General features: G+C 30.5%; 1 long non-coding RNA gene across 3 annotated transcripts; it reads left to right on the forward strand.

The window, feature by feature from the left end:
- Positions 1-19413, forward strand: LOC143075063 (uncharacterized). 3 transcript variants are annotated; one of them, XR_012978221.1, is made up of 6 exons: positions 1-68; positions 13320-13387; positions 13762-13879; positions 14478-14767; positions 17583-17642; positions 18411-19413. It is a non-coding gene; the product is annotated as an uncharacterized LOC143075063 (long non-coding RNA). The 3 variants fall into 3 exon arrangements; XR_012978222.1 differs by having other exon boundaries at positions 21-72; XR_012978223.1 differs by lacking the exon at positions 1-68 and adding an exon at positions 765-936.
- Positions 19414-20886: the final 1473 nt, after the last annotated feature.

Genomic DNA, 20886 nt, shown 5'->3' on the forward strand with positions numbered 1-20886 from the left:
TTCCTTTATAGTATAGGTGTGCAACTAAATCTTTAACAATAGTCATTGTGAGGATTTCGACCAAAGTTGTAAGTATGTTGTTTCATTTTAACTGATAACATTTTAGGAAATAAGAAGAATGAAAGCATATGCATTTACCTTAATATACATTAAATCCTGTCTAGTATGTTTAGTTAGTATAAAATTATACACACTAAGACAACCACACTTGACATTGATAATGTTTGTATGTTTACTTCAGTCCAGTGTGTATGCATCTTTATGTAATACGTCATGCATGTTAGTAATGTTAAAATATTATGAAGAGTTCGGCGGTCTAGCAATAGTCTACTAACGGTCTTCGTGTGTATTATCTCCGTATTTTCGATGCATTATTTTGATACCAACCCCATGAATACAAGTTCCAAGATGGAGACATTTTGTTCCTTAAATAATGTTTCATTTGAATTGAACATGCATGTTTTAAATACCACTATTTCCTGCCTTATATTTTGCAAATTTACACTAACAAATGAAGGACAAATCATAATTCGCCTATAAGTATGTCATACGTTAGTAATATAATAACTAGTGTAACTGTGTGTGCCACTGCCAATAAATCAAAGCTGTGTTAGTACAATGCAATACGCTTAGCTGATATTCAAAATGACGATGGGGACTTTTTCATTATCTGGGACAGACATAATTTTGAGTAATCAGGTTGTAATTTGTTTTCAAACAAAAACGCTAATCGAATTCACGACCTTCCGCACTCAAAACAAACACCAATGCGCTTTTTGTAAAGAAAATAAGCATTTCCCCAAATGTGAAACACATATATTTAATTGTACTTCTTGTAAACATGAGGAAGTATAACTGAGATTCATTGGTGAATAAGACTTGCGTTTTAACACGCAAGCGAAATTAAACGGATGAAGAATTATTAACACTACCCAGGTAATATCATCCATTCATTTGTTACTCGTTCTATACTGTATGTGTATTGTGATATTGTAAATATGAAATGTTCTCAAATATGTTTCTGTCATAAAATATGTTTTATTAATATCGCACCTTAAAACAGACTACACATAATCTGAACACTCGACCATTCGGATAGTTTTATATTTATTTTATGCATCGGAATATTTTTTATTGATTAAGATGGAAACGTGGCGTCCATGCATTACACAGTTTATAGTATATGGAGTGCTTTAAAATCATCTATTTATTTTAGAAGTATCTATTATTGATTTTTAGTACAGATATTTTTATATTTCATTTTTTAAGAACATGTTGAATAATTTGATACAAATTATGACCTTCTTGAGATTTGATTCGTTCTGATTGTTCGTATGAGGGATTTTTACAGGAAATTTAAGTTAAAAAAACGTTTTAGTTAAACTTAAAAAAGAACAAATATCATTTATAATTGTCTTTATCATATACTTCCGACAACTTGTTTTGATATGAGGCAACAAGCATGTTGAATCATCCTTTTGTACAAACAATTTTAATATAAGACAATATATAAACTGTAAATCTTACAACTATTCCAAATGAAATTTTAATTTGAGACAGTATATATATACTGCAAATCAAACCACTATTTCAAATGAAATGTTTTGGGTAAAAACCAATATATTTTATAAATTCCGTATTTTGTATAAATAATGTAATGTCATAAATAGAATACCACAAAAACGTTATACACGAGGCGGCTGCGAATACATTGTCAATGCAATTTAAGTGTCCAAATAACACAACAATATCAATAAAGTATTCATCATTTTGCATCATTTCTGTTTCAGATATTATATATGTGTCAAAACAAAGTAAAATCAGAAAAATACCGAACTCCGAGGAAAATTCAAAACGGAAAGTCCCTAATCAAATGGCAAAATCAAAAGCTCAAACGAATGGATAACAACTGTCGTATTCCTGATTTCATTTTTTTTCTTTTTTTTTCTTTTTTGTAATGTGTTTATTGGCAAATAACTACATATATATTAACAATAGTAAATAAGTTCATAGTACATCAGCAAAATCGAGACAAGTACATAAAGTTGATATTTTGAATCCTTCTATAAATGTTTAATATTATTAATAATAATTTTAAAAAAAGAATAGAAAATCTTAATCTGAGGTAGCATGGATTGGGTAGATAATTTTATTACGTGAAAGTTAACTTATAAAATCATTCTATTAGTTGGAGCCAGGGGTTCCAGCAGGTGTTCGCTCTTTGCAGTGGTTTATTTTTATAAAATATTATTTTTTCAATAAACAAATTTTCTTTAAGATAATTGTTTAAGGCTACACTATTTACTTGTCCACATTGCATTGTTGTTTTGTATATATAGTATTTAGTAAATAGTATTATGAGATTTCTTATGTAGTTTTTTTCTGTTTTTTCTAATATCCCAAATAAGACAATATCTAAATTAAGTGGTAGTTCAATTTGGACTTTTGAATATATCCATTTATTAAGTTCTTCCCAAACATCAAAAGCTTTTGGACCAGAATATGTGTTCAATAGTTTCTATTGAGTCCGAACAGAAAGTGCATCTATTGTTTTGTGAGACTTTAATTTTGTAGAGTAATTTATTAGTTCCCAAGATTCTGTGATTAATCCTGTATTGGAGCAACTGTAATTTTGAGTTTTTAGTAATGTAAAACGGAAGTCTGTATATTTTATTCCAAATAATATTATGTCTATTTAAGATTAAGGACCACTTTTCCTGTGATGTGATATTTGTTATTTTTTCATTTAAAACATTGTACATGTCTTTTGATCCTTTTGTAGATTTCATAAATATAGAAATAGTAGTTGGTATAATTGGCCCATAAGGCTTTATAAGCTGATTACTTTCAATATTAAGACTTAATATGAATAAACAGCTGACATTACTCCTTGAAATATAAGAAAGTTGGTATCAATATTATATGTTTTTTTTTAAATTCCTGCCAATTCATTAAATGTCCATCATTATCAATTAAATCATTTATTAGCCAGACGCCTTTTTCTGTCCATTTTTTATACAGAGGGATTTGATTACCAATTTTAATTTCTTAATTATTCCATGTGATAAAATCATTTTCGTTCTTAATAGCTATTTTGGTTTGTAGTTCAGTCCAAGCATTTAAAACCTCCTGCCAAAAAGGATTTCTTACTTGTGTTCTTGGACCTACCAAGAATAATTCATTTAATTCAATTTTTTCAGTATAAGTTAGTAACTTACAATAATTATTAGTTTGTTTGATTATTCTTCTTATCCAAGTTAGTTTTAATCCTTTGATGTACAGTTTTAGATTTTACATGTTAAGTCCACCCAGTTCATATATTTGAGCAATTGTTTCTCTTTTAAATTTGTCTGGTTTACCATCCCAAATAAAATCAAATAATTTTTTATGATTTGATTTAATAATCCATTATCAAGATTTGGTAAAGTTAGAAATAGGTGATTGAGCTTTGAGATTATAAGACTTTTAATTATAGTAATTTTTCCAATTGGGGATAAGTATTTGTTAGACCAGCTTTTCATTGTTCTTTCTATATCTTTAAATTTGGGTTCAAAATTTAGTGTTTTCATTTCTTGTAAGTCTACTGAATATTTAATACCCAAGAGAGTAAATCTGTTTGAACCCCACTCTAATCCCCACTTTACACACATTGTATCTTGGCTATATTTCTTTTTCCCAATCCAGACTACCTTTGTTTTCTCTAAATTCATCTTTAGACCAGACCATTCAGCATATAGTTCTAAAACACAAAGAGATGCATCTAAGGATTCTGGTGAACCATTTAAAATAAGTGTGGTGTCATCAGCATATTGTGATATCAAAAATTCTGAAACTTCAATAGTAATACCTTTTATATTTTCGTTTTTTCTAAGTAATATTCCTAAAATTTCTGCACATAACAAGAAAATGTAAGGGGATAAAGGATCCCCTTGTCTGCAACCTCTTTCAATGGTAAAAATATCTGACAGAAAATTATTGCTGATTTGGTATTTGTAAAAAAAGTTTTAACCCAATGTTTTATGGAATTTCCAAAGTTGAAAAAATCAAGAACTTGTTCTATGAAAATCCAGGAAATTGTATCAAAAGCTTTTTCAACGTCAATGAAGAGGAGAATGCCTTGGATATCATTTTCTTCAGTGTAGTGTAGTAAATCGTATATTAGTCTGGTGTTTTCACCAATAAATCTACCAGGTATAAATCCTGTTTGGTCATTATTAATTACGTTTGTTAAAACAGACTTTATCATTTCTGCAATGCAACTTGATGCTAATTTATAAATATTATTTAAAAGACTGATTGGCCGCCAATTCTTCATGTATTGTTTTGGTTTGTCACCTTTTGGTATGCAAGTTTTAATACCTTGTTTTGGGGTAATAGACATTTCCCCTTGATTATAGCAATATTTAATTGATCTATGTATGAATTTACCTATATCAATCCAAAAAAATTTTAGGAATTCATTTGTATATCCATCCGATCCTGGACTTTTCTCATTTTTCATTCTTTTAATTGCATCAGTCAATTCTATAAATGATATTTCCCCTTCTAACGACTCTTTCATATTTTCAGATAATTTTGGTATATCTTTATGGGGTAAAGCATTGTTCAGATTAATAGATTTTATTGTCTCATTTTTGGAATATAGATTTTTGTAATAATTTTTCGCTTCATTTAGAATTCGTTTTTGGTTTTCAATTATATTTCCTGATTTATCAATTAATTAAGGAATTGTTTTATTTACATAATTTTTTGTCTCTAAATTTATGAAATATTTTGAAGGTTTCTCTCCTTCTTCTACCCATTGTGTTTTTGACCTTATGTATTGACCCCTCATTTTATTTTGACTGAGAATTCTAAGATCTGTTTTCTTATTTTCTATCTGTTCCAAAATTTCATCTGTTTGGGTTATTTCTTCCAACTTGTTTATAACTTCAGATAGCAAATGTTCTGATTTATTTGTTTCTTTCCTTTTAAATGAAGCATATGATATTGTTTTCCTCCTTATTTCAGTTAACAATGTTTCTAAAAATAATTGATCACTAATTGTGAACTCAATTTCACAAGAGTCTATTAAGTTTAGGTTTTCTCGATTATATACAAGAAAAGCATATTGCTCTTTAGTTTTATTGATTACCTCTTTAACAATATGGACATAATTTGGATCATATAGAAGAGAGTTGTTAAATTTCCATAAACCCCTCCCAATTCTGAAGTTATTAAGTTTTATTTGTAAAAAAATAGGTGAGTGATCTGATTTATAACTATTTTGTATCTTTAAGTCATGTACATTTGGATAAAAGCTCTGTGAAACTAAAAAAAAAATCTAATCTGGCCTGTTTTTAAGGGTTTGGTTTCCTCCAAGTATAGCTTTTACTTTCTGGATATAGTTTTCTAAAGGGATCAGTTAAGTTGTATATTTCCTTTATATCTAAAACTTTTTCCTTGGCTTTTGGATTATTTATATTTAAGTAATTAAAAGTATCAAGGTCTTGATTTTGCACTAAGTTATAATCTCCTGTCACAATGACGGTATGATTATCAAATTCTTCAATTATTTCACTAACTTTATCATAAAAATCAGGGCTGTCACTGTTTGGACCATATAATGTATTTAAAGTAATATTGCTATCTTCAATTTTAATATTCAATCCTAATAAAATAAAAAATAAAATGGCCACTCCTCTTTGATTTGAAGAAATGGAACTAAAGACACATTCTCCACCCCATTGATTCTTAACAAATTGTTCATCTTTTTCAGAAAAGTGTGTATCTTGAAGACAATACATGCTACAATCTTTTGGTCTTAGATAGTCTAAAACATCTCTTCGCTTTTAAATTGAATTAAGTCCTTGGCAGTTGTATGAGACAATCTGAATAAGATTATTTTTCATTTAGACTATAAATGACACGAATAGTTTGAAACATAATTTATATAAAATGACAGAAAAAGTCCCACACAACTGGCCATAAGTAAAGAAAATTTAACACAATGTGTGTTATGTAGTAATGGTCTGGTCTCTGATTCAAACATGATGTTTATATTAACACTTCTGCTATGGATTTCTATATCTTCATGAATATTTGCCAATAAGATAATAAACAAAATAAAAAAAAAACATTGTAAAGAAAAGAAATGAAGAAAAAAATTGAGTAAAAAATAAAGGAAAATAATAAATAAGAGTAAGTTAAAAAATACAAGATATATACCTGCAAATGGTATAGTCACCCAGCTTACTAAAATTACAATTTATAGTCTGCTGTGGGGGGGGGGGGGTATTTGTTATACTTTGATCAAAGGTTAACATTATGAAATTATCATTCATTGAGTTGAAAATATAACTTGATTTATGAATAAATCAGCTGTACTCATCACAGCATTCTTTTGCAGTTTTAATTAGTTAATATATTTTAAATATACTGATTACAGCTCTTGTTTCAAACTAAAAAAAAATCCAAATGCAATGAATATCTTTTGAGTTATTTCCCTTTGATAGTAAAAAGTAGATTTGTGTTAAATCTTGAAATTATTTTTGTCTTTACTTTTCCTAAATTGTCACTTAAGGGTGTTTTAGCTAAAGTTTTTTTTTATTATTATTTTCAAGTTTTACTGTCAAGGTTTCATTGCATGTTTATGAACATCTTTGGTATAAATATTATCCATTAAGAAGTCTATACTATAGTTCATAAAAATAAGTCCTAAAAGTGGAATCTGTAAATGCAAACAATATATGTAACAACAAATAATAACTACTACCTGTGTTTAAGGAGCAATGTAATGAGATATTGCAATGTATACCAAAGCTTCCTATTCAAAATATGAAGTCATAGCTTATTGGACAATCATGACAAGGTACACTTTATGCTAAATCTGATTTCATCTACATTTATCCATGTGTACAGAAAGGCCTGCTTTAAATTTCAATATAAGTTATAAAGAAATTAGTTATCACTGTTAATTAAGAAGCTACTTAGATTATTAAGTCTAAGTTATATGATTATGATAACATTGTTTTGTAGTAACATTAAAAATTGTGATTAATAATAATATGTATTATTCCTGTTTTTACACATGTATGTGTCTGAGTGTTTCCACATATTATGTACATGTATCATATTATATTGTATGTAGCCGTCATTTTGAACCAATTAATATTCTCTACCAGGATACATGTAAGTAAGTCATGGTTATATAGCGAGAGTTCTTGTACATCATTACATGTGTACATAAGTAAATCTATTATCTATGGAACCTATATATATCATATAAATCAATATGAAATTAATTCGCCATCTCTAATCTAATCTAATGCAATGTGAGTAAAACGTACACCAAATTATTTTGATTGGTTTATGAATAATATAATGTAACTTAATTGGCTAAAAGTTTTGTTAGTACATGTATATCTAAATTTCAAGAATAATCATTTTAATAATTGGCCGTCATCTTCTAAAACGGTGAATTGTCAAGTTTGATAACAACATGCTAAACATGCTATAGACATATATTTTGGTTTAAATACAAACAAAAGCAGGAAATTTGCAAATCAAAAAAGCTAATACAATGCAACTATTTTCTTAAGCAAAACATAAATAAAAAAAATCAAAGTAAAAACACAACATAAATAGCAAAAGATAATCACACAACATAAAAAAAAAATCAGCACACAACAACAAAAAATAGAATTAGAAAATGCAAAAACATCAAACAAGCGCACTTTTTACTTACTGTTGTTTTTTTTTAAACCTGAAATATATATAATAAGTACATAGTGTAAGAAACATGGATATATATATATATATTCATTTATAGATCTAAATAGCTGGCGGGAAAAACATGAAACATTTAAATAAATAACAAGCATGCTTGTCAAGAGAAGAAATTATATACATTGTATGCGCTTGTTATTTAAATACATTTCAATGACCGTCAATATATTTTCAAAAGTAAATTAAGTGTATCATGGAGGCAAAATCAAAACAAACAATCCTCATTTATAAGGTAAGCAACAGAGAGCCTCCCTCCTTAGAAGCCAATTATCTTTTGAGTTTGTACGTGTTTGTAGGAGAATACGGGTTACGACAACCTTGATTCTTGTTTGCAGATGTTCCTCATTCCTAATTTTGTAAGTCATCATTGCAAGCTCATGCCTCGATTCTTTCATGACTGGGGGTAAATCATCAACAATGCGCATATGTTTGTTTGACAAATTATAACCTTTAGATAGGGCGTACTGCTTGTCTCCATGATGGATAAAGCGGGCAATTATAGGAGCAGGCCTTCTTATCTGGTCTGATGTTTGCCTAGATGGAATACGATGAGCATTGGCAATATGGAAGCTTTCGGCCTTTTCTTTATCTATTTTTAGACTTTTTCTAAAAAGATTCAACTTCTTATCTGCTACCCTGTTAATTTCTAGTGCAATGTGGCCTACACCTTTTTCTAGCTCAAGATGGTCCTCCCGTAACTTTTGAACCTCAAGTTTTGTGTTTATAACATCAGTTTTAACCTCATCTACCTCAGATTTTATTTCTGTTACTATGCGTGTGAAGCGGTCCTCTATATTGTCTAGCTTGTTGGATAATATTCCTACTTTTCCTTCTATACCAATAAAAAGTTTTCTTCAGTTCAGAAATAGACTCAACGGTAGCCATAGTCATGAAAAGAAAGTAGTTATATAGGCGATAGGAATCTCGTACCTTGTTACTTGTAAAAGTTCAAAAATCCCCTCTTAATAACATCTCATGCACAAACTTTGAAGTAAATCATCTTCTGGACATTACTTGTGCATCAACGGTACAAAGTTTTGTTGTAAATTATATGTAAACTGGGTGAAACTATACTTTTTTTACTCGTCAATGTTTTCCATGGGCAGCGCCATTACAGGGGAGATATTCCTGATTTGGTACAGGCATTTCGTATGTAAAAACTGTATCATAGGTGATGCATTTTATTTTACTATACTGTTATAATATAGACTTCACATTCTTTTTATGTGGGCGTCTTTGCCAGATCTGTTTGTAGGTTTTGTGTTGACATCGTTTTAGCTGTTGGTCCTAATTGTTTTTATAATGTCCAATTATAAAATTTGAATAGAAATGGGAAATGTGTCAAAGAGACAATGTGAAAAAAAAACTAACACACAACAATACGCACAGTAAAACTCCATTTAAAAGTCCGAGTCAGACATGCCAGCTTCAGAAGTCATTTAAACTGATTCATCATATAAATACCAAGCACAACCCTTCCCGATATGGGGTTTAGTATTATACCATTATAAAATATATGAGAAGAATATAACCCGCATCATGCCAACAACTGGAACTAGAATAAATATGTTTATTGCCGATGCAAAGACCCTGTAAGTGAATCAATATCAAATACAAAATATGCAATCTTTAATGCCCTGACAACAGTATCGTAACTATATCCCTTTTTAATAAATCTGTTTAAAGATTGTTTAGCTATTAATCATGGGCTGATTGGCCATTATGACAAAAGTGTGTCAGAAATCATATCTGATATTCTTCCTCAGTCATAATAACCTTCCATCATTACCGAACTGAACAAAGAAATAACACGACAGCTGCCGTATACGGTGCAGGAATGCTTACCCTTCCGGAACACCTGATTTCACTCCCGTTTTTTAGTGGAGTTCGTGTTGTTTCTTAATTATTATTTATAATTGTTGATGTAAATGTCCTTTGGTTTTGTGAGTCTTTGTTTACTCATTGGTTTTGATTGTTATTGTCTTGGTTGTTTATTTAATATAATGGAGCTATAAAACAACTATCATACAATTCAAGTTGCTATACACATGTTGCTTAAAAACCAGATTTAACTAACCATTTTTAAAGCTTCTACCACGGAGGAAATATGACAGTTTTATTTTTTTATTTGGACATCCTCTTTTTATAAAACACCACCGTAGAGATAATTGTGAATTATTGTATACCAAATTAATTTAGCATTTCCCCTCAAAATCACATTTAAAGTTGCCAAAGGGAATATTTTAATGGGCTAACCATTTCCTATCACATTAATGTCTTTTAGTATAAATAATATACAAATGTAGAAAGTTGTATAATTAATCATCCAGTTCATTTATTAGATTTTAGTATAGATCGACAAAATTTACACGATTTCTTTGGTTTACAGTTTGATTCAGAAGAAACACCGACATAGCTAGATAAAACAATTAATTATCTAATTACTACTACAATTTGATATTAATTAGTATTGTAATTTTCACTGTTAATAATAAATGCTAGATCAGTCATACAAATCTAATCTTGAATTTCATCCAAATTCTTTCTTAATTTTGGGAACTCATTTTAAAATTCAAATGTTAAGTCACTTTGTAATTTGTGCGTTTTGCACTGGCTTTGGCTAACACGGCTGTGTATTTTTGTAATGTATCCGTTTTTATTCTTTAGCTAGTCACCACTTCAGTTTAATCATGTATGTCTATTATATAGTCATTTTATAAGATTTACTGTTCACAAAAGTATGAACTATTCTAAATAATAAGGATGTTCTTGTCCCAGGCGGATAACTCTGGCCGTAGTAGTGGTCACAACTTTTGGATCTTTTGGTCCTCGGTAATTTTCAACTTTGTACTTGTTTTGGCTTTCAAACTTTTTTCATCAAAGCGTCGCGGGTTAGTCTTGTGTTGACGTGGCGCGCGTCTGGCATATTAATTTTTTAACATGGTACCTTTTGTTGGTTACTATTTGTTTGTTCCTGTGGACAAAGCTTCAAATAATATTGTCTTTGTATGTAAATCGTATTACTACCAATGTCTTGTAAAAGAATTGGGTATAAAGGAGCACTCAGGCAATCCCACATACAAAGACATATCATTTGACAATGATGAGATTTTAGCAAATCATAAGTCCTTCATGGCTTCAATAAACATTACATTGAACAAAAAATCGGAGGACTTACCTTGTTTGTATTGGATACCAAAATTTCATAAAATTCCGTACAAACAACGGTATATTGCTAGCTCATCTTCATGTTCCACAAAAGAATTGTCCATTAGATTGACTAAAATTCTATCCACAGTGAAAGAGGGTCTTCCGAAATACTGTGAAACTGTTTACTCGCGTAGTGGTATTAACCATATGTGGATTCTTAAAAATCCAAAAGAACTTCTAGACAATTTTAAATCTCGGTCCTTTTCTGAAATAAGTTCTATCAAAACTTTTGATTTTTCAACCCTGTATACCACCATTCCCTATGTGAAATTGAAAAATCGCCTAAAAGAAATAATCCACAATGCCTTTCAACATAAAAATGGTAGCATACGCTATAAATTTATTACTTTTGGGATTTCATAAGGCATTTTTCGTTAATAGTGACAAACAAAAAGGTAAAACATGCTACACAAAAGAACAAGTGGTCAGTATGCTTGAGTTTCTTATCGACAACATATTTGTTGAGTTTGGAGGTAGACTTTTTCAACAAATTGTCGGCATTACTATGGGAACGAACTGCGCGCCTCTCCTTGCTGACCTCTTCTTATTTTCATATGAATCGGAGTTCCTTCAGACACTTGTCAAAAACAAGAAGATCAAAGAAGCTAGGTTATTTAATTTCACTTTCAGATATATTGATGATGTTCTTTACATTAACAATCCGAACTTTTCTGATTTGGGTTCCATTAATATATATATCCACCAGAACTAGAAATTAAAGAGACCACAGACACGGTTTCCTCCACCTCATTTTTAGACTTATACCTCGCATTTGACATACACAATCATCTTAGTACCAGAATCTATGACAAACGAGACGATTTTGATTTTGAAATTATCAATTTCGCCCACCTTAGTAGCAATATACCAACCTCACCTGCATATGGAATATACATTTCCCAACTTATTCGGTATTCAAGAGCTTGCAGCTCCTACTCAGACTTTGTAGAACGTCCCCAGTGTCTGAGCAGAAAGTTGATGAACCAGGGGTATGTCAAAGAACGTCTCGTCCTTTTTCTAAAAAAAATTCATCGGAAGGTACCCAGAACTTGTTGATAAATATTCCGTATCAACTTCACAAATGGTACACGATGGTCTTGAAGTATAGATTTTGCGTACTGACGTTATTTATCATCTTAATAACGTGTTATATTATTCTTTTATTTGTCTTTATTAATATTACTTGTACTGTTAAGTCTGTTTTTTTTTAGATATCCTTTTGACGTAACTCTGTGCTTATGTATCTCATCATACTTTGAACGACAATATTATTTTATGATGTGACTCTGTGCCTATACATCTTGTCATACTTTGAATGACAAAATTATTTTATTTAATAATATTACTTTTAATGTTAACCCACTTTTTTTGTGATACACATTTGACGTGACTCTGTACTTATGCATTACGTCATATTTTAAACGACAATATTATTTCATGTCTACCTGTGCGAATTTCAAACGTGCAATTTTACACCAGTACTCAAAACCCTCCTTCCTTGATGGGTGCATTTTACATAGTCAAATAAAATCGTATAATATAATCAAAATGAGGATGTTAATTTGATGTATGCCTTTGTGTGCTTCTTCGTTACATATGTTGTTTTTATAATGATTAAGATGATAACACAACGTTGACTGCTGTACCCCTATTTTTGACATTTTTACCTGTTGTGTCTGTTTGTTTTGTTCACGCATCGGTGACAATATAATGGAATTTGATGCGACTGTCATACAAGTGAAAGGTATAGCTAGCTATAAAACCAGGTTCAATCCACCATTTTCTACATTTGAAAATGCCTGTACCAAGTCAGGAATATGACAGTTCTTGTCCATTCGATTTTGATGCGTTTTGTTATTTGATTTTGCCATGTGATTATGGACTTTCCGAATTGATTTTCCTCTGAGTTCAGTATTTTTTTATTTTACTTTTTCTTTGTCCTATAATTTCTCCCTTTTATTTGTATTGTAGTCCTGTCATGTAATGTTGTCATTTTAACGTTATAATTAACATTGCCATTAAAGTGGAAGGCTTGGCATGCCACAAAACCAGGTTCAACCCACCATTTTATTCTTATGTCATGTACCTAGTCAGGAAAATGGCCATTGTTATATTATAGTTCGTTAATGTGTGTTTTACATTTTAATGTTGTGTTTCGGTTGTTTCGTAGTTCTCTTATATTTGATACGTTTCCTTTCAGTTTTAGTTTGTAACCCGGATTTGTTTTTTCTCTATCGATTTATGAATTTCGAACAACGGTATACTACTGTTGTCGTTATTTGTATCTTATTTTGACATTTTTTTTTATTTAATGTGAATTACATGTATATGTTGAATTTCAGTATACAAGAAAGTCATGAAGAAGACTGCCATGATCACATTAACAATCTGTATCGTCTTTTATATATGTGTAAGTACATACACTAAGTATAAGATAGGGTAAACAACCTATTTATTCAGTGTCATGTTAAGTATTGTCATATTTGTTGACGATTTGACCTTCAGAAATGTACAAGAACATACTCGACTACAATATGAATAGACTCGGATAGTTAGTATTTCTGTCGAAGTTTTATATTTGTTTCAGTGCATTCCATATTAACCCACTAACAAACCATGACCGTCACGATATACCCGATGTTATCCCGTTTGTGCCTCATTCCATTTTACTTATTTCCTAATTTCTATTTCATTAGTGTGCAACATGAAAACAAATATTAAGTTAGTTTATAAGTAGCATCTCGTTTACGTACAAATCGCTACAGTCATTTTTTTCCAAAACAGGCAGTCAATTCATGTGATACAAACCAGTTTCAATGTTCAAATGGACTATGTATTCCTATTGAACATAGGTGCGACGATGAATTCCATTGTGAAGACGACCCCTCTGATGAACTAAACTGTAAGTACAAAGTTTGTGTAGCGTATTTGGTTTGCATAGTGATTCAAATATAGTGAATAATAATCAGATAATAGATCTGATACACAAAAACAAATATAGCTTTTCAATGAATTTTTACATTCCTAGTATTCAAATGTTCGGGTTTAAAATAAACTCATTATAACAAGATTGGAATTTCATTTTTGGCACAGATGTGCGTTTACAAAAGTTTCATCAGTGACACTCATATCAAAGGAAGTTAAAAAATTCTTATCAAAACAAACATTTGTTTAGAAAATAAATAGATAAAACATACAGGTACACAATATAATGATAGAAAAAAACTAACATGTGTCTTATACAAATCATATCCTCCTAAGCGTTGCTGATGAAAGTAAATCCAGTAAAGAACGGAATGAATAAAGTTTCATTTACCAATCTATCATTTATTGCAAATCAACAAAACCCTGCGGTGTATTTGATAATTTATACGCTTCTTATACAGACGTTTTTTTTATTGTTACTACTAAATTGTTTACAGTTTTTTATGGTTATTATGCTGTTATCTAATTGTATATTTACTTCTTCTTGTTCACAATCTTAATGGGTTTTATTTTAGGTTCAAATGTGAACGAGTGTCATGAAGGCTGAAACAGATGTTCTACCGGACAATGTGTTGCCGACCTGAACCGATGCCCAACATCAATTTTATTTCAAACTCAAATAGCATTCACACGTTCATCTCAGCTACAGTCTTCTTCTTTGTATACGTCAACTTCAGTCGACATTATGCCTACGTCGTCTATGTACATGTCTCAAAGTTCAGTTAAAGAAACAACAACATCAGATGGGTCTGCTTCTGTTCATCTGAAGAGCACACTCCTTATACCAACAATAGTAATCTTCTATGTAAGTTAGGTCCTACCAATTGTTGACTCTTGTCAAAACGAGTTTATTCATCTTTTTATTATGTATGTATATCGTATTACTACGAGTGTCTTATAAAAGAATTAGGAATAAATGAGCACTCAGGTAATCCCACATACAAAAACATATCATTTGACAAGGATGAGATTTTGGCGAATCATAAGTCCTTCGTGGCTTCTATGAACATTGCATTGAACAACAAATCGGAGGACTTACCTTGTTTGTATTGGATACCTAAACTTCACAAAATTCCGTACAAACAACGGTATATTGCCGGCTCATCTACTTGTTCTACTAAAGAATTGTCCATTAGATTGACTAAAATTCTGTCCGCAGTTAAAGAGGGTCTTCAGACATACTGTGAAACTGTTTACTCACGTAGTGGTATTAACCATATGTGGATTCTTAAAAACTCTAAAGAACTCCTGGATAATTTTAAATCTCGGTCTTTTTCTGAACTTAGTTCTATTAAAACTTTAGATTTTTCAACCTTGTATAAAACCATTCCCCATGTGAAATTGAAAAACCGTCTAAAAGAAATAATCCATAATGCTTTTCATAATAAAAATGGCAGCATACGCTATAAATTTATCACTTTGGGATACCATAAGGCATATTTTGTTAGTATGGAACAAAAGGGTAAAACATATTACACAGAGGAACAAGTGATCAGTATGCTGGAGTTTCTTATTGACAACATATTTGTTGACTTTGGAGGTAGACTGTTTCAACAAATTGTCGGCATTCCTATGGGAACGAACTGTGCGCCTCTCCTTACCGACCTCTTTTTATTTTCATATTTCACAGTAGGTTTCTTGCTTTAAAGAGGGTCTTACAGTAATTGAATTAAAGTAATGTATTTCTGTCGCATATACATTGGCTACGGACTATCAGATATACTGTTCATATTAATACATTTCACCAAAATATCAGCATAAGATATTTGTTAGCGCAACAAAAAGTACAGCTACCGTATTATGGATAAGCACGGCTTGGTATCATTAAAACAGCTATCTTAAGTACATTTATACTTCCTCTTGAATCTGAGAACATTCATAGATGACTTCTAGAGGAGCATTGTTATGTGTTTTATTTACTTTTTATTTACACGTACTTTGAATTATATCCGATAGGACACTGTTTGTTATTGTTTGATACATAAAGACAACAGTAGTATACCGGTGTTCAAAAGTCATAAATCGACGTTTTAGCTGTTTCTTCTTATTAGACTCATCTGCATCAACAGTCAAAGAAACAATGTGTTTTAAAATATAAGCATTCGGTACAAATATAAGCATTCGGTCAAAATATAAGCATTCGATAAAAATATAAGCATTCGGTTAAAATATAAGCATTTGGTTAAAATATAAGCAATCGATTAAAATATATAATGGAAATGGTTAAGTGCAAACTATCATGTTTGTCTGCTTTAATCACCAGGGCATTTATAATCAGTAGTGTTGTCAACGGTTAACTGGTTAACTGTTCGAACGACCGAATACCGAATACCAAAAACGCTTACTGGTTAACCGGATTTTTTTTCAATTTTTATAGATTTGATATAAATTTGTATTGAAATCATTAAGTAGTTACTGTTACTGGTATGTTCCTCCTGTCTAAGGAGCACTCCCGAAGGATAAGAATATGAATATATTTACATGTATATGAATATTTACAGGGACCTGTAAGTAGCACCATTATCCATACAAAAATCATCACACTGTACAATATATTCCTTACGTTCTAATGTCCTGATTACTATATTACGACACATTCTTCATATATACAATATCTTTTGATACTTGTTACTCTTTCAAAATATCCTTCACTTTTAATTGTCATTTTGATATCAGATATACTCCTCTTATGTGATAAATTGTATCTTGATTGGTATTGTTAATCAAAAAATATAAAATTAATTAGAACCTGTCTCTCAGCTCTGGGCAAGATCTTAATGAAACAAAATTAGTTCGATGTTTTTTAACAGAAATTTTTATTCAATAATACGATTAAATTTTACGATTTACTACATTATTTAATTTTTTATCTTATATTGTGTAAACCTACATCCGAATGCGCAATTTTCGTCGTGCAGGTCTTTGTCATACTTTAAACTATATGCTAAGTCAAAAACTGAAAAAGCAAACCAAAGTGAATGTAATCAATATATACTTGATGGTACGAATATCAGGATTAATCAATTTTAATTTGTACACCTCACATTATTTTCGGAGACAACAAGACAAAATGGAAGAATCATCGGTTTCAGACATATTCAATTCTACGAGATCAAGACGTTTTTTTTTATTTTCAATTTGAAGTTAGTACAAACGCCATAGGTGATACCGTGTATTTGATTATTAAAAGTCAAACTTCGACAGGAATCTTCACAGACAAGCCTTATAAAACCAAAGGCCAAACTTCAATTCATCGTATTATAAAAAAAAACGTAAATGTATGACTTGGATGGAATGTAGTCACATTGACACTCATACCACATCTTCTTATATCGATGTGTAAGGCACTATTGCTAAGGCCTTCAAACATTAACTTAAACAACCGGTTAATATGTCAAACGATTATACGAGTAACCGGTTAGGCAAAAGTGTACGATTTGACAACACTAATAATCAGTTCACCAGGTGTGTATTGGTTTTGAATTAATGTCGTTTTTATTTTCTTGAGGGATTCGTCTCGTATATACTCAAGATTTATGCAGGATATGGTTACAGTAAATTTATGTGTAAGAAAGTGTCAATGATTCTGTGACCCTTTTTCTATTTTTATGTATTTGCAGACTTGCCGTTCCTTTTGTTGCTGATTCAGATTATTTGACCAATATTTTGTATACTAACAGGTAATATTTTACTGATGCTGAAAAATAACAACGTATTACAGTTTTGCTACAATGACCCTAATAGTAATTTATTACAAACAAAATTACGATTCTAGTTATTCCTGTTGCTCAATCTTTACTTTTCTTTGCAATGTTTTGTTTTTTATTTATTTTTTTCCGTCGTTATCACTCTATCTTAAACAATTCAACAAACAAAATAAACCCACGAAAAAATGGATTAAAGTTGTTGTAAAATACCTTTTTCCTTATTTTCCAAATTAGAAAACAACTAGACATTGGAAAATCAAATATTATAATATACATAAAAGAAGATAGCACAAAATATGTCTCACATCATCCGATGAAACTCGTATCACTGAAAACGGACTTTCACTGAACGTATGACCAAATTGTTATGACGATAATGCAACTTTCATGACAACAAAACATTTACTGTATTTACCTAAACAATCATCGTGTAATTATTGAAATCGATCTGAGAACCTCAACCGCTCATAGCAAAGGAACTATTGTATCATCGGTCACACATGGAGATATCTGCAATAGCTGGTGGCTAATATATATGAGTATGACTTCTTATGCACAGCATTTTTGATGATTAATACATTAAAAGATATTGTACAAAACATGTTCCCCACTAATCGAGTTTTTCAAATCTTTAGCAGACCTTTTTACATGCTAGTTGACTAGATAAATGCATGTTACAGTATAGTCACCATATTTTCAATATGTAATGTTTATTTGTTGAGAAATTCTATCTACTTGTAGATGTAATAAAAGAAATGTCTAAATAAAGCGTGAATACTTCAGAAAGAACAATGACACATTTTATTTCTATGACAGTCATAGACCACACATCACATCTGGCAATCGTTCAAAGTTGAAGACATGTTCATGGTACATAAACAGAACCTCACTATGATTAATGCAAAAACGAATGCATATTAGACTTTCGTTTGACTACCATAATGATCATACTTTTATAATATGATCTTTTGTTTTATTTGTAAACAGAGGTAGATAAAGAGGAAGTGCATTACAATATTGTTGTATATAGGTATAGGAAGATGTGGTATGAGTGCCAATGAGATACCTCTCCATCCAGGTCACAAATTATAAAAGTAAACCATTATAGGTCAAGGTACGGCCTTCAAAACGGAGCCTTGGTTCACACCGAACAACAAGCTATAAAGGGCCCCAAAAAAACAAGTGGAAAATCATTCAAACGGGAAAACCAACGGTCTAATCTATATATAAAAAACGAGAAACGAGAACCATGTATAAATTACATAAACAAACGACAACTACTGTACATCAGATTCCTGCAAATAATTGAGCGGGAATAAAATTTTTAATGGTACCAAACGTTCTCCCTTTTACTGAGACAATAGTATAACATCACAACATAGAAAAACACAGGATAAAATAACAATTAAAGGTTTAACTCAATCAAAAAACGTAAATAGACACACTATGAACGAATAACTTTGAGATGCAATACCTGAATGCATATACATAGTTAATTAAGTTATTAGAGATAAATATTTAAGGTCAAAAGTAAATAAACAAGTTGAAACACAGATAATGGAAGATATCACTGCGAAATATACAACAATTTATACAAAATCCTCACTTTTGAAAAAAAACGGTTTTCAAACACCACACAGGTAAATACAAATAAATTTGTCGTTGTACATGTCTATTTATAGGATTATCAATTCCAGTTTTAACATTTGAAAAGATAATGAAATGATTTTGTTTGCATATTTATACCTCAAAATATGTACAGTTGGTAAAATGTTAAATTTTGACAAGTTAATTATTATTGAAGGTCCAACTGCTACTTTTTTAAAGAAAATAATTTGTTACAAATTATGGTCATACAGTGTGTCGGATTGATCATTTGATTATTCTGTTTATCGATTATCATTTAAGTTAAGCGTGTCATGTTTTCTAAACTACTACTAATGTTTGTCAAGGAATTAGCTAAAACCCGCTTTCGGCCGCGGGATTTGCTCGCTGTGAATCTTTTGAATGACCCTATTCTTTTTAGTAAATCCTGCCATATTTAGTCCTTATAGCATATATATACAAATTACACATTGAAATAATTTGTCCTATACAAAGCCCCTTTGTTGTCACTTGCAATTACGTCATCATTATTTACAGAGGTCAATGTCCTTCTTTGTTCGTGAATATCCTCAGATAAAGTGTCTTTTAATACATTAATTTTCTATAATTTGACAGATTGTTGCATTGTGAACTATGTCAATTGGACCTGCTTTAATACTAAAACTGCCCTTGAATTTTATTAGATACCATTTTTGTTCGCTTTGGAGATTCCTTATATCGTCAAGTTATCGGAATTTCTATGCGGAATAACTGTGCGCACCACTTATTACGGACCTGTTTCTGTATTGTCATGAGTTACAATGGATAACTAAAATCAACAAAGTCCCATAGAAACAACATCTGATTCAATAATTTAACAACAACTTTTAGATACTTAGATGATATATTGGCTCTGAGTAATGACGACTTCAGTATGTACACTAAAGAGATTTGTCCCGCCGAACTGACTTTTAATAAAGCTAATAATAAAAATAAACACTGCCTTTTCCTAGATCTTGCAAACGGGAAGCATAATACCAAAATTTATGATAAAAGAAATGATTTTTATTTCCTTTTGTTAATTATCAATTTTTGGATGGTGAAGTTCCCTCGTCACCACCTACTGGTGTTTATATATATCAACTTTCGATTCGCTCGTGTCTGTATTTGAGTCCAACAAAAGAAATTGTATTATTGCATAGCAATATAATATTTCCCACAGAAAAAAAACAAAAATTAGCGTGCAATAAATTTGAATATTACATTAGTGCAATAAATCTTCAAAATTAATGACGTCATCAACGACCAAATCTTAGTTTCAATCCAGTTTTTACTTTCAAATATTATATTGCTATACAATAAAAGGGTTATTGCATAAATATTGGGGAATATTATTCCTCGTGGAACATATATTGCACTCGCAAACTCGTGCAATAAAAAATTCTACTCGGGACAATATTCCTAAATATTCATGAAATTACCCTATATTACTGAAAGATTAATACACAATATTATGGATTTTCCGATTGTATTTTTTCTGAGTTCAGTATTTTTATAATTTTACTTTTTGATATCACAAAATAGTCAAAAAATGTTCTTAATGTAATCATCGGTTAAAGGCCATCATTCGCAA

The sequence above is a fragment of the Mytilus galloprovincialis genome, chromosome 5 (assembly GCF_965363235.1).
Source record: "Mytilus galloprovincialis chromosome 5, xbMytGall1.hap1.1, whole genome shotgun sequence".
Classification (NCBI taxonomy): Eukaryota; Metazoa; Mollusca; class Bivalvia; order Mytilida; family Mytilidae; genus Mytilus; species Mytilus galloprovincialis.